Source organism: Ornithodoros turicata, chromosome 1, assembly GCF_037126465.1.
Source record: "Ornithodoros turicata isolate Travis chromosome 1, ASM3712646v1, whole genome shotgun sequence".
Classification (NCBI taxonomy): Eukaryota; Metazoa; Arthropoda; class Arachnida; order Ixodida; family Argasidae; genus Ornithodoros; species Ornithodoros turicata.
Window position 1 is genome coordinate 108,487,219 of NC_088201.1, and position 11,414 is coordinate 108,498,632.

Genomic DNA, 11,414 nt, shown 5'->3' on the forward strand with positions numbered 1-11,414 from the left:
TACTTTGACATGAGCCGTGAGCCGTGGCGCTCCAATGCAAGAATAACGCAACGCGTGTAGTAGGAACAATTCTCTCGCTCGTCCCACCATCACAGTGATGAGCGAGGACCGCAATGGACCACAAAAACAATAACGGTCGATATTATTTCCACAGACATAATGAAAGCGTACATGCGTGACGTGAATTATAAACGTTGTTGTTTCACTTCAACGCGAGTCAAGTCTGTGATGCAAATTGGTAACGCGCACACAAACACTCAAGAAAAGTGATATAGCGTTGAGGCTCGCCAATAATTCAGACGCAGTAGACGTCCTGCTTCGGCGAGCCCCGCCAGTTTCGTGATCGACGGGTCAAATCCTTGCCAACGGCGAAGGCGAAGCAGTTTGACCCAACAGCATGTGTTTTGTGTGCAGGAGGTCAGTTGGTGGTCGTCGAGAGGCTGTTTCTTAGCTTCGTTTTCGTCAAATTAACAGTGGAATATATTCTAAAAATTAGTCAGTAAAACACTCATTCCCGCGTTCTGGTGACGTTCTTCATCGATGTCGTTTTGTGCACTGATGCGAAACACTGGGTCGACTGACTCATTCGTTGGAGCAAAAAAATCATGAGATTTTCAGAAATCTCTGTAGATCTGTAGATTTTTCAAAAAGTAGGTAGATCTCATGATAAATCTGTAGGTGTGGCAACACTGTTACGGTTTGCAGGGCGGACATGCCGGAACATAAATGCTGGTTAGTTCATTGTCATGTCAACCCGACTTCGGTTGTTGCATTTTTCGCTGGTAGTGAAACTACACACTGAAAATTTTGCGCAAGTACTTTTGTTTGCATATCATGGTTTCATAGCAACTGAATTTTTCTTTTTATAGGTGCTTGGACTATCTTGCCTCGGTGGATATGAAAATAGTGGTAACCTACCCTACGAAACAGCTATTTGCACATAAGCTTAACAGTTCCTTGTGAGGTGAGGGGAAGCAGTTGTCTCTGACGTGTGACTGTGTTGTCCTCCAATGTTCCTGATGTTCGATGTGCCCCCGAACCTTACTCTGGAGGGAGCCTCTTTAAATTGTTTGTCAACAAAGTATTGCAAATACAGTTGGTGGAAGACTCTAACTGCTTTCCATTTACATGGTTGTCTTGTGGTTAACGAAATCGAGAAGAAGAAATCAAGAAACGACTGCCAGAAGCTTGCTAAAGAACCGCACAACATGTGTGGGCAGCAGACAAAATATTCATCAAACGGTACAAAACTAGTATTTTTGTGCTTGGTCGTTTTGAAACATCCTTGGTATTGTATGGAGAACAGCGTGACTATGTCATTCCGTCTTACTTCACCCAAACAGCTATCTGGCAGTAGTGCAAGATTTGAGTTCCTAAAAGGTTTATTCACTGAAGTCACCTCAGCGCCATACTATAGGTCCCTCAATGTTATCAATAAGGCCAATAAATACTGTATTTTTTGTGATACTCAATAAGGCCGAGATCTACCAACGCCGATGGCAGCAAATCTGCCTGCTGTGGCGGTCCCCTGCGGATGACGTCATGTGAATAAACTTGTATACTACTTGTACGTACTTATAATATTTGACGTGGTGATACAGCTCTTGCTTTGTATTGTCTTTTATAATATACACAGTGTTTATTTTTATCCTGTACAGAATTTTTGCACCAAAGTTATGACAGCAGCACAGATGTTGTTTTAGTGTAATGCAGTGATGGAAGTGCTGCGCCAATCATGGAGTGCTTAGCAGTCGCCTGCTCGACCAGGTAAGGTCGTGTGTCACGAGAAAACTCCTGTCACATTGATGTACTTTCACAACGACAGCTGTTACATCCTCATTTCCCTGATATGCTGGCAGCGTCCGCTAGAGCCCTGCGCAGATAAGATTTTTAGCATCCGTGCCGATGCATACACAACCGTTTAGATCCGCAAGTTTCGAAGGACGCGTAAACACAGCCGGAAGAATGTTGGTATAATTTCGGATGCCCCCATGCTCTCATGGAAGGACTCACAGCGACAAGCAAAGGGAAACCTTTCAACAAACGCGATATGGAGAGACTTCTGGAACGCTTCCTCACCAGTGCTCGTGTGGACGCCAAAATGCCCTCTCTCCCGTCTTGGCCGTGCATGGTCAAAGGTGAACCCAGGCATGCGCTCGCTGTCGGTGCACAATACAAATAAATTGCTAGTAGAAAAATTACAGCCTGCGGTATATCCGCATCCGACCTCGAGCCATCCGATCCGCACACCGCAGAAAGTGATAAATTCTCATCCGAATCCGCAAGTATCTTACGGATATCCGCTTCCAACCGCGGATGGTGCAGGGCTCTAGCGTCCACATCAGGTAGTGACGCACAAACAGATTTTCAGCTGTTTCTGCAATTTGTGTTGTGTAGCTGTAACAGTTCTGTGATTTTTGTACGTGCAGCTTCTTTTCTTTGTGTCTTTCACATCAGTGTTGATACAGCTTTTGCTCTTATGTGGCCAGACAAGCATCCCGTGAAAGAGTGTGCATAGCCACTAAACAAACTAGTTAGAACTAGCAGGCTACATGATGCTTTCTGACATGTTTTGTTCTATTTTCTAGCCACACTGAGTCATTGGAGGCAGTGCTGCAGCACCAACAATCACTCATTGGAAGAAAGGAATGGGGTGGCCATCAACACCCTGCTGCCAGTTCAACACTCCTCAGTCAAAACACAAGACACCTGCTTGGCGGCAAAGTCAATCCAGTTTTAGACAAGAGTTTTGTACCGTAGACTTCGTGTGTGGTTTACTGCAAATAAATGTTTATGCTGAGATCCGTGTTGCTATCAATTAAATCACATTTCTGCATGAATGCATGCCAGGACGGTAGCAGGACTAGTCATGGTCTAAAATAGGTCTAAAGGTGGCTAAAGTAAGGTACAGGAAATGTATAACCCTAGACCTGTCGCCTGAATGGAGGGATAAAATTGGTCTAGCTGTAGACTTCATGTCTAATACATGGTTAAGTGTCTGACCCTGTTCAAGACATCCAGGTCAAAAGAATGTCTAAATCACGGCTAGGTACATAGACATCGGATGTCTAGGGCTAGATGGCTAGGTGGCGTAACGTTAGGCGTATTATTTGACGTCTAGTGGACGGATACTATACATTTGGTCTAATTGCCTAGACATTCTATAGACATTCCTTATCTCTTTTTTAGACGTCATTTAGACGTTTACTAGCTCACCATGTGCTCCCTGGGACTGCTGAGGACGAATGTGACTCCGATTGATCTCTGGACGAGGAATCTTCTGCTGCGAAGAACACACTTTCCAGCACGCTAACGCACGAACAACAGTTGTGTGAGCGACAGTTCTCGAATGTGAAATTCATGCGCACTCATGTTCAAGAGGCTCGACATTCTCGACGTAGAAAGTGGTCACAAATGCCCACTGCCATTTTCGTTTTCGCCGGATTAGCGCCCGGAAGTGCGCGTATTACATGCGTCCTCGACAGATGGCGCGGGGTCATGCAATTGTTGACAGACTGCACGGTTTCCTACTAGGTCCCTGGACATGCAATTATGGAAAATTCGATTACAGAAAAACTACTGCGACTTCAGCGGAGTTCTTTGATATTCGAACTTTTGAAGGTTCAAGCTTTTCGCTGAACATAAAGTTTGATAGGTTTACATTCACTTTTCGGTCCCTTTAAGCATCTCTGGTCAGAAGATCGAGCGATCTGACCACATAAGTTATCTTGGTGTTATCCTGGATTGTACTTTGTCGTGGTGGTTACAAATCGACAGTGTGGCTCGAAAATTGAGAAAGTCCTGTCATGCGCTGTTCTTGGCAAGACAGTGCTTTCCCTTGTATATCCTGAGACAGTTATATTTTGCCCCTTTTCCAGTCTCATTTACTATACTGTATTACGTCCTGGAGCAACACCCGGGTGACCTACCAGTAGTATAGAAATGTGTCCTATAGCCAAGAGTTTTCTCTAATCCAATTCCAATCCAATTTTAATCCAATTCCAATCCAATTCTCAGCCATAATCCAGTTCTAAGCCAACACAATCTAGTTCTAAGCCAACACAAGCCAAATCCAAAGCCATCTGATTGGCCGCCATTAGCTCCGCCCACTTCACGTTGATTGGCCCATGCTAAGCCTACTGATCTTTGATTGGCTGACCGTAGCTCCGCTCCTTCATGCTAATTAGTTGGCTTGGCTCCGCCCAGTTCACGCTGAATGGCCCGTGCTAAGCCTTGACTGACCATTGATTGGTTGACTGTAGCTCCGCCCCTTTATGCTAATTACTCGTCTCTGCCCACTTCACGCTGATTGGTGCACGCGTATCGTTGAGCACAACTCCGCCCCTTTATGCCGATTACCTGGCTCCGCTGATTGGTCCATTCAAAGCCTACTGATCACTCTCCACATTTTCCAGACTTTCTAAGCCCTCTGATTGGCCGTCCCCCGTTTAAGCCTACTGATTGGCCCCATTCTAAGCCCACTGATTGGCTGACTAAGTCCGCTGAACATAGCCTTCGTTAGCGCCCGCCAGATGGCGCGCTCGGCAGCGACCCTGCTGCGGCTTTATCTCAGACAGACAGGGAAAAAATACCTTTCAACGTTTATTGAGTACATGTTTGAGAAAAAGCATGGCGGTCTTGGAGAGATTGATTCCTTTGATGCTGGGCGTGGTTCCACGGAAGTGACCGTATCATGTAGATGTCTCCGGGACAGCGGCTGAGAAAAATTTCGTCCTCCGTGAGCTGGCACATCCGCGTGCATTGGATATCTTCGTAGCTGTCGCTCACGTCCAGCGAGTGAAGGCACGCGCGCAGCGATCCAGTAGCGTTCCTATTCAGGTTAATACCGGATCGCATAGGTACCACGTGCCACTCTCTGATGGCCAAGATGTCGCCAGGGCATTCGTGCGCGTACGTGTGCTTATCCTTCTCCAGCTTGATGCTCGCAGTACAGTTGCCAGCGTCCAGCGCCAGCGCGCACGAGACGAGCGAGAAGAGAACGAGGTGCCACATCCTTCCAGTGACGCAGGTCGAATGATGCTACTCCTACTCATCCACTGCATTATCTGTGCAGCGGGGGGAAAGAACGCCAGGTGAAATCTCGCTATCTACGTCATCCACTCAAGCTTACCATATTCGCAGCTTCCGTACGGGTAGGAGTCTACGTCATTGTAGAGGTATCGTTTGTCGTCGTACGCCATCAGACTTCTTTTCACATTTCTGATGGTGTACATGCACTGTTTCTTTCCCACTATTGACACCTGTTCGTGCGATACGCTAGCGTGCTTGAATAGGGTATCGCGGTACGTATCATGGAGGAGGTGTTTGCGCACAATGTTCTTTTTGACCCCTTTAGCTCTTGCAATTTGTTTTCTCCCGGCTAATTTGATGGAATACATTTTGGCTTTCAAGCATATTACTTCCTCAATGGGTACGCTACCCGTTTCACTTTTGAACGCGCCAAGTCTACCGCGATTCCTCTCGCTGTACAGTGGATGATCACGATCGAAGGAAGACAAATCTAAATGGTCGTCGGCGATCGCGCATAACTGATCTTCGTAGTCCTTGCAGAATAGGCCGAGGATCAGAGAATCCGTGTCAAAGTAGCACGTAATCACCGGACAAGTGAGCTTGCTCAACAGGGTTTCATAGTAGAACGAGTACATGGTTAACTTACTCAGTTCTAAAATCGTGAAGCCAATCTGCAGGGGGAAATCGCATCGCACTTTTCTTTTGCGCATTTCGTACATGACGCAATCGGGGGACAAAATTTCCATTCGTACACATTCCGCCAGACTCCCGAGGCGACTCGCCGTCTCCTCATCGAAGGCTACTCGAATGTCCCGCATATTAAATTTATTTAGTAGCGTACGCCCGAAGACTGCATTATTTGAGATTTTATAGAAATTTTTCTCGAACGTCGTGCTCGATGCGACGCGTCTGGCTACATTGTCCTCGATGTAGGGACGCAGGAATGGTGCCTGACGAAATTTTAGAATTCGGTGAATTTTTGTCACCCGCATGCCCAGTCTACAATAGAGAGCGAGCAGCGCGTAATGAACAACGTACTCGACCTTGTCCTTGCACGTGAGCAGCAGCTTTTTGCTGTTGCCCGGCTGATACATTAACTCTTCGAGGAGCCCTCGCTGGAATGGTGAGAGCCATTCCTTCGGGACGACCGCCTTCTCGGGAGCCAGGGGGAAGTACCGCGTCAGCGCGTGGATAGATTTTGGATACTCCAAATCGCGCACGTACACGTATCCCACATCCTAATCTGTGGGATGACGCATAAAATCCACGGAGCTAAAATCCTCGACCCATTCGAAATCGGCGACGGGGAGGTGCTTTATCATACTGAATCCGTAAAGATTGTTGCAATCTATGTACGATATGTACACCTCCTCTTTATCGGGATCGTAGCCACTGCACAGCGGGTTGTTAGCCCGTAAATGACGCCTGCTCGCCTGACAGAGTCCGCCTCTAACATCCGATTCGATGGTCCGGTACATGTCGTCGTCGATGATCAGCTCCAATTTTGCCCGCGTGTAATTTAGAGCGCATTGCCACGAATAGGATGCCAGAGAAACGCAATGAAGCAATTCCAAACCGCGCCCGTCGTAGCACAGGCGTCGGAAGTGCTGCATTACGTCAGCATGTAACAGGGCATCCGTTTTCAGGTACAATGCATTATAATCCCTCAGATTCGAGCATCCAAAACGTTCAAATACGTGCAGCGCGTACTGATAGTCTTCATCGCTTATATCCTCCCCCGTCAGATCGTTTCGGAAGGCGGATTTTGCCGGCAGAGCCAATTCGTCATAGACCGCAAACGAGCTAACGTGGCTGTACGGGAATACACCTTTACGAAGCAAAATTTTGTAGTCGTCTCCAAACACCTGCTTCAGGCATTGGAACGCCTCTGCGCCCCCCATGGATTTGACGGTTTCCACGAGCTCTCCCAGCGACGAATTTAGGTACTGCATGGTATCTCTGAATAGGAAGGTGCCAATTTCGAACGATCGGATTTTTTCCATGGAACTGGCCACGATGAAGGGAGCTCGCTTCCACCCGAGAAGGTGAAATTCCCGCAGTAGTCCGGCCAAATCGTAGGCCAGATTGTGCACCATGATGGGCAGTTTTTCACGCGTCGTGCACGCTACGTTACAGGGGTTGCACAGCGTCGCGATGTAATTTGTCTCGCCGGCAGTACAACGCTTGGAATGGTCGTGGTGCCGGACACGGGGTAGATCTTGCGCGAACTCCCGCCCGCAGTACGCGCAGTGGGTGGCAGCTCTGTGCCATGCTTGTTGCTTCAGCACCATTCAGCACCATTTCCGCGGGGCAGGCGTTCAGGGCGATCATCTCGTCCCGCATTTCCATCAAAGCTCTGACGCACTGCCTCGCAGAATCTTCACCGTGGTGCGTCCTGATGCGCATCACCTTCGAGTCGTGGGTGCGTACGAGCACGGCACAAAAGCTCGAGGTGACGTGACGCTGCATGCCAACACCACTGGGCGCGAGTACGCTCTCCGTGTCCAACGCGACGACGTAGTTGTACTGCTGCTTGTACTGTATTTTAGTAAACTCTACAAAGTTTTTGCCTGGTTCGCAAAATTCCAATATGATTTCGTTTACGTCCGCGCACAGGCGACGATGTTTCGCCATGCTCTCTTCCTTCAGGAAAGAGCGCGTGCAACGCTCGCAGACGAAACGCTTGTCTTTCCTAATCAGTAACCGCTCGAGGGACTTGATTCCAAAAAAATGCTGGTGTATAGCCAATAAGTGAATTTTCTTTTCATACTCGAGTTTTGGAGGTCGCGACACGTGCACTCCCTGATCGACGTACTCGTATACGTACACGGATATCATGTTTTTGTCTTCGAATTCGTCCAGGTCCGAGTAGGAAACGGGGAAGCGACTAGGCCACCAGTACTCCGCTGCGTAATTTTCATATTTTTTTGACCATGTATTCCAACTCTGTGGATGCAGGAGGGCGAGCGTGTTGTATTTAAAACATTCACCCTCCTTACGTGCCGGTAAATGAATATTTGTTAGCACGTTCCTGCGCTTAGCCAAATGATCGGGAAGTGTCCCATTGCATCCGAATTTTTTCGTTTTCACGGCGGAAATGCACATTTGAACGTTTTGGACGTCGGTGGACACGAACCCGCTCCCTTCCCGCTGATAATTTTCTACGCGTCCCGTGGACTCCTGAATCACATCCATCAGGGTATTCGCGATGGCTCCGTCGCTGTGGACTTCGCGAGCAAACGCCATAAAGTGGGCAATGTGCGCGATTATCTCCCCACGAGTTTCCTTTACCATTAAAACATCCGAACAAATGCAAAACCTAAAGGGTATTCTTTGCGCGCTCAATATAGCGACCATATCGTGAAAGTGACTCATTAAATATTGTCGCAAATCCTCTACTCCTTGATCGTGAACAGATGCCAATAGCACGTACCTTTTAACGACACCTCTAAATGCACTGTCAGTCTGGAAGAAGGGCAGGAAAGATGTATCCACGTCGGGCTGCGATCGCATCACGTGAGCAGACAGTGTAGGAGGTGCGCCGTCCCGAGAATCGTCGTCGTCCGATTCATCCTCGATATCGTGGGGATCAAAAAAGCAGAACACACACCGAGGCACTGAAAATAAACGGATCCGTAAGAAACGTGCAACAAGTGAGGCGAATCACTTACTTTTGAAGCGAGTGAAAGCAGACTGTTCCCCCCTGAGGCGATCGCGCGGCTTATAAACCAGCAGCCATGCTGCATATCAGAACACGTTGGGGCCATGTGTTTTATATCAAAGCTCGCATATTCCCATGCTTTGGCAGTCGTAAATCATGTGTTCCGAGAAATGAGGTCACGGAGCTTCATCGGCCATCCCAACACGTTGGGGCCATCTGTTTTATATCAAAGCTCGTGTACTCCCATGCTTTGAAGGTCGTAAATCACGTTCTCCGAGAAATGAGGTCACGGAGCTTCATCGGCCACTCTGCACGTCAGAACACGTTGGGGCCATCTGTTTTATATCAAAGCTCGGGTACTCCCATGCTTTGGTAGTCGTAAATCATGTGTTCCAAGAAATGAGGTCAAGGGGCCTCCGCGGTCGTGGTGCACGTGTCAACACGTTGGGGCCATGTGTTTTATATCAAAGCTCGCATATTCCCATGCTTTGGCAGTCGTAAATCATGTGTTCCGAGAAATGAGGTCACGGAGGAGAAATGAGGTCACGGAGCTTCATCGGCCATCCCAGAACGTTGGGGCCATCTGTTTTATATCAAAGCTCGCGTACTGCCATGCTTTGGAGGTCGTAAATCACGTTTCTCAAGAAATGAGGTCATGGAGCCTCGGCCGCGGCGCTGCATGTCTCAACAAGTTGGGCCATCTGTTTTATATCAGCAAGCTTTCTGTAACCAAAAACAAAGGGTTCGCTTATGCACTTTGGTTTCCAAGAAGTTCCGAATGTCCTTCGCGCGCGCATCATAAATCACATGCTGTTCCTGCGTGATTGTGTAAACAGAATCGCACCACCCTTGCGCTCCTCCAGGGGTGCTTTATATAAAAGTTGCGATATATACAACTCATTTGAGGTCTGTGAAGCCGTCGGTCGACTCCCGGTGAAGCGCACAACGAGAAAGGTATGTTTCACTATTGTCTTCAAGATGAGGAAAGTTAGGTAATAGTTGTCCTCATTTTCAGTTCATTTGGCGTGCGTAGAAACTTGCACTGAGAGATATGTAATCTATTTTCGAGAAGCTGGATAAACTAAAGAAACCCGGTGATGGGGACATTCAGAAAATGAGCACTGTTCCGAACAACGAAAAGCTCGATGTGTTGGACTTGCGCAAAGTGGATACTATGTACGGAGAATCCGTGTACGTGGAACTCCTGATGGACAACGATAAACGCGTAAAGGTGTACCTACCCAGTCGTTTTAAGCGACTCACAGATGAAGATTTGCAAGAAATGCGAGAATTACCAGATCTGAAACTAGAGAAGAAGGAGAGATTCAGGGATGGTAAAAGAGTCGCATCGCCCGACATCATCTTTACTCACGCGAAGAAGAAGTGACCGCGAGACCAGCGAAAGTCCGCGTCCCATATGTAATCAGCAGTAAAATAAAAATACATGTATTTCTGATTTTAAGTGTTGCGTTGTTGTAATGGATTAGGAAGATAGGCTGATATGATGGGAAGCTGTATTGATAGAATGATATGATAGGGAGCTATAGCGTGTATTCATTGACTAAGCAAGTATAGTTTGTGGGGGAGCTATAGAGAATAAAGGACACCAGGCGTTTTTAAGCGACAAACAACTTTTCTAGCAGCTTTATTGATTTTAGGTCATTAGCGGCGAGATTATCGGAAAACAGGGATACAATGCTCTTCAGTGATTTCCCTTTCGCCAACAATGTCGCCACGATACAACAGTACACACCACACATTGGAGAATACAGGCTTTGAATACAGACATCATTATATTCGTCGACGGTGAGGCGTTTCAACTCGGGTTCGATGGGCGGCAATCCGAAGGAATCAAAGTAGATTAGGTCATCCTTCATTTTCGCGTACAGAATCCAGTGCTCCCCAGCCTGCTGTCGCCGATCGGTGTTCACCACGATTATACCCGGTCTATCCAGTGCGGGCAGACGATCGTCTCGAGCGTATACACCACGGAAGAGTGCCGAAGTGTAATCGTTGTACTTCAGGAGTCTCTCGATATCTTGCTCGAACATTGCTAATCCAGTGTGACGTTCCTGTTCTTATCGATGGACATAATTCGCACACTCTCGGACAGTATCAATACGGTCGTGGGTTCGGCCAAGGCACGTCGGAACTTGAGTTGCAGACGAACGTTTCCACGCCTGATCGGTGACAGGTGGACGGAGGATTGATCCGGATCCAGGTCGTAGTACAGTAGGAACTTGTTTCCAACGTAGTGGTCGTATTCGTAGGAGACGTGCTTCTCACACAGCTGCTCCAGGAGGTTGAAGTAGCTTCGGTGGTTCAGGTTATTGTTGAAGTCGAACGTGTCTATTCGCTGCGTCCCGTTCACGGTGAGCGTCGCCGACTCAATGTCGCAGTTCACGAATCGGTACGGGTCCCGATTGAATGCTCCCTGGTAGGCTAGGGTGGGCACGAATGCGACCACCACCTTAGACGGTATCTTCTCTGGAAATAAATCTTCCAGGCATGCATCCAGGTTGCCAACTGGTAGCGAACGAATACGCGATTCACTTCCGGCCAGTGTGTAGAGAGCCTTGCGCTGCTGCAATTCCGTTTCGTGTCCGAGGAATAGGCTGGGAGAGACGGTGATCTTCTTTATGTACAAGGTGGCACTCATGATTTCCACTTTATGCATGTGCTGCTCCTGATCGGTCTTCATAATGCGGAACGCGTCGGAGCC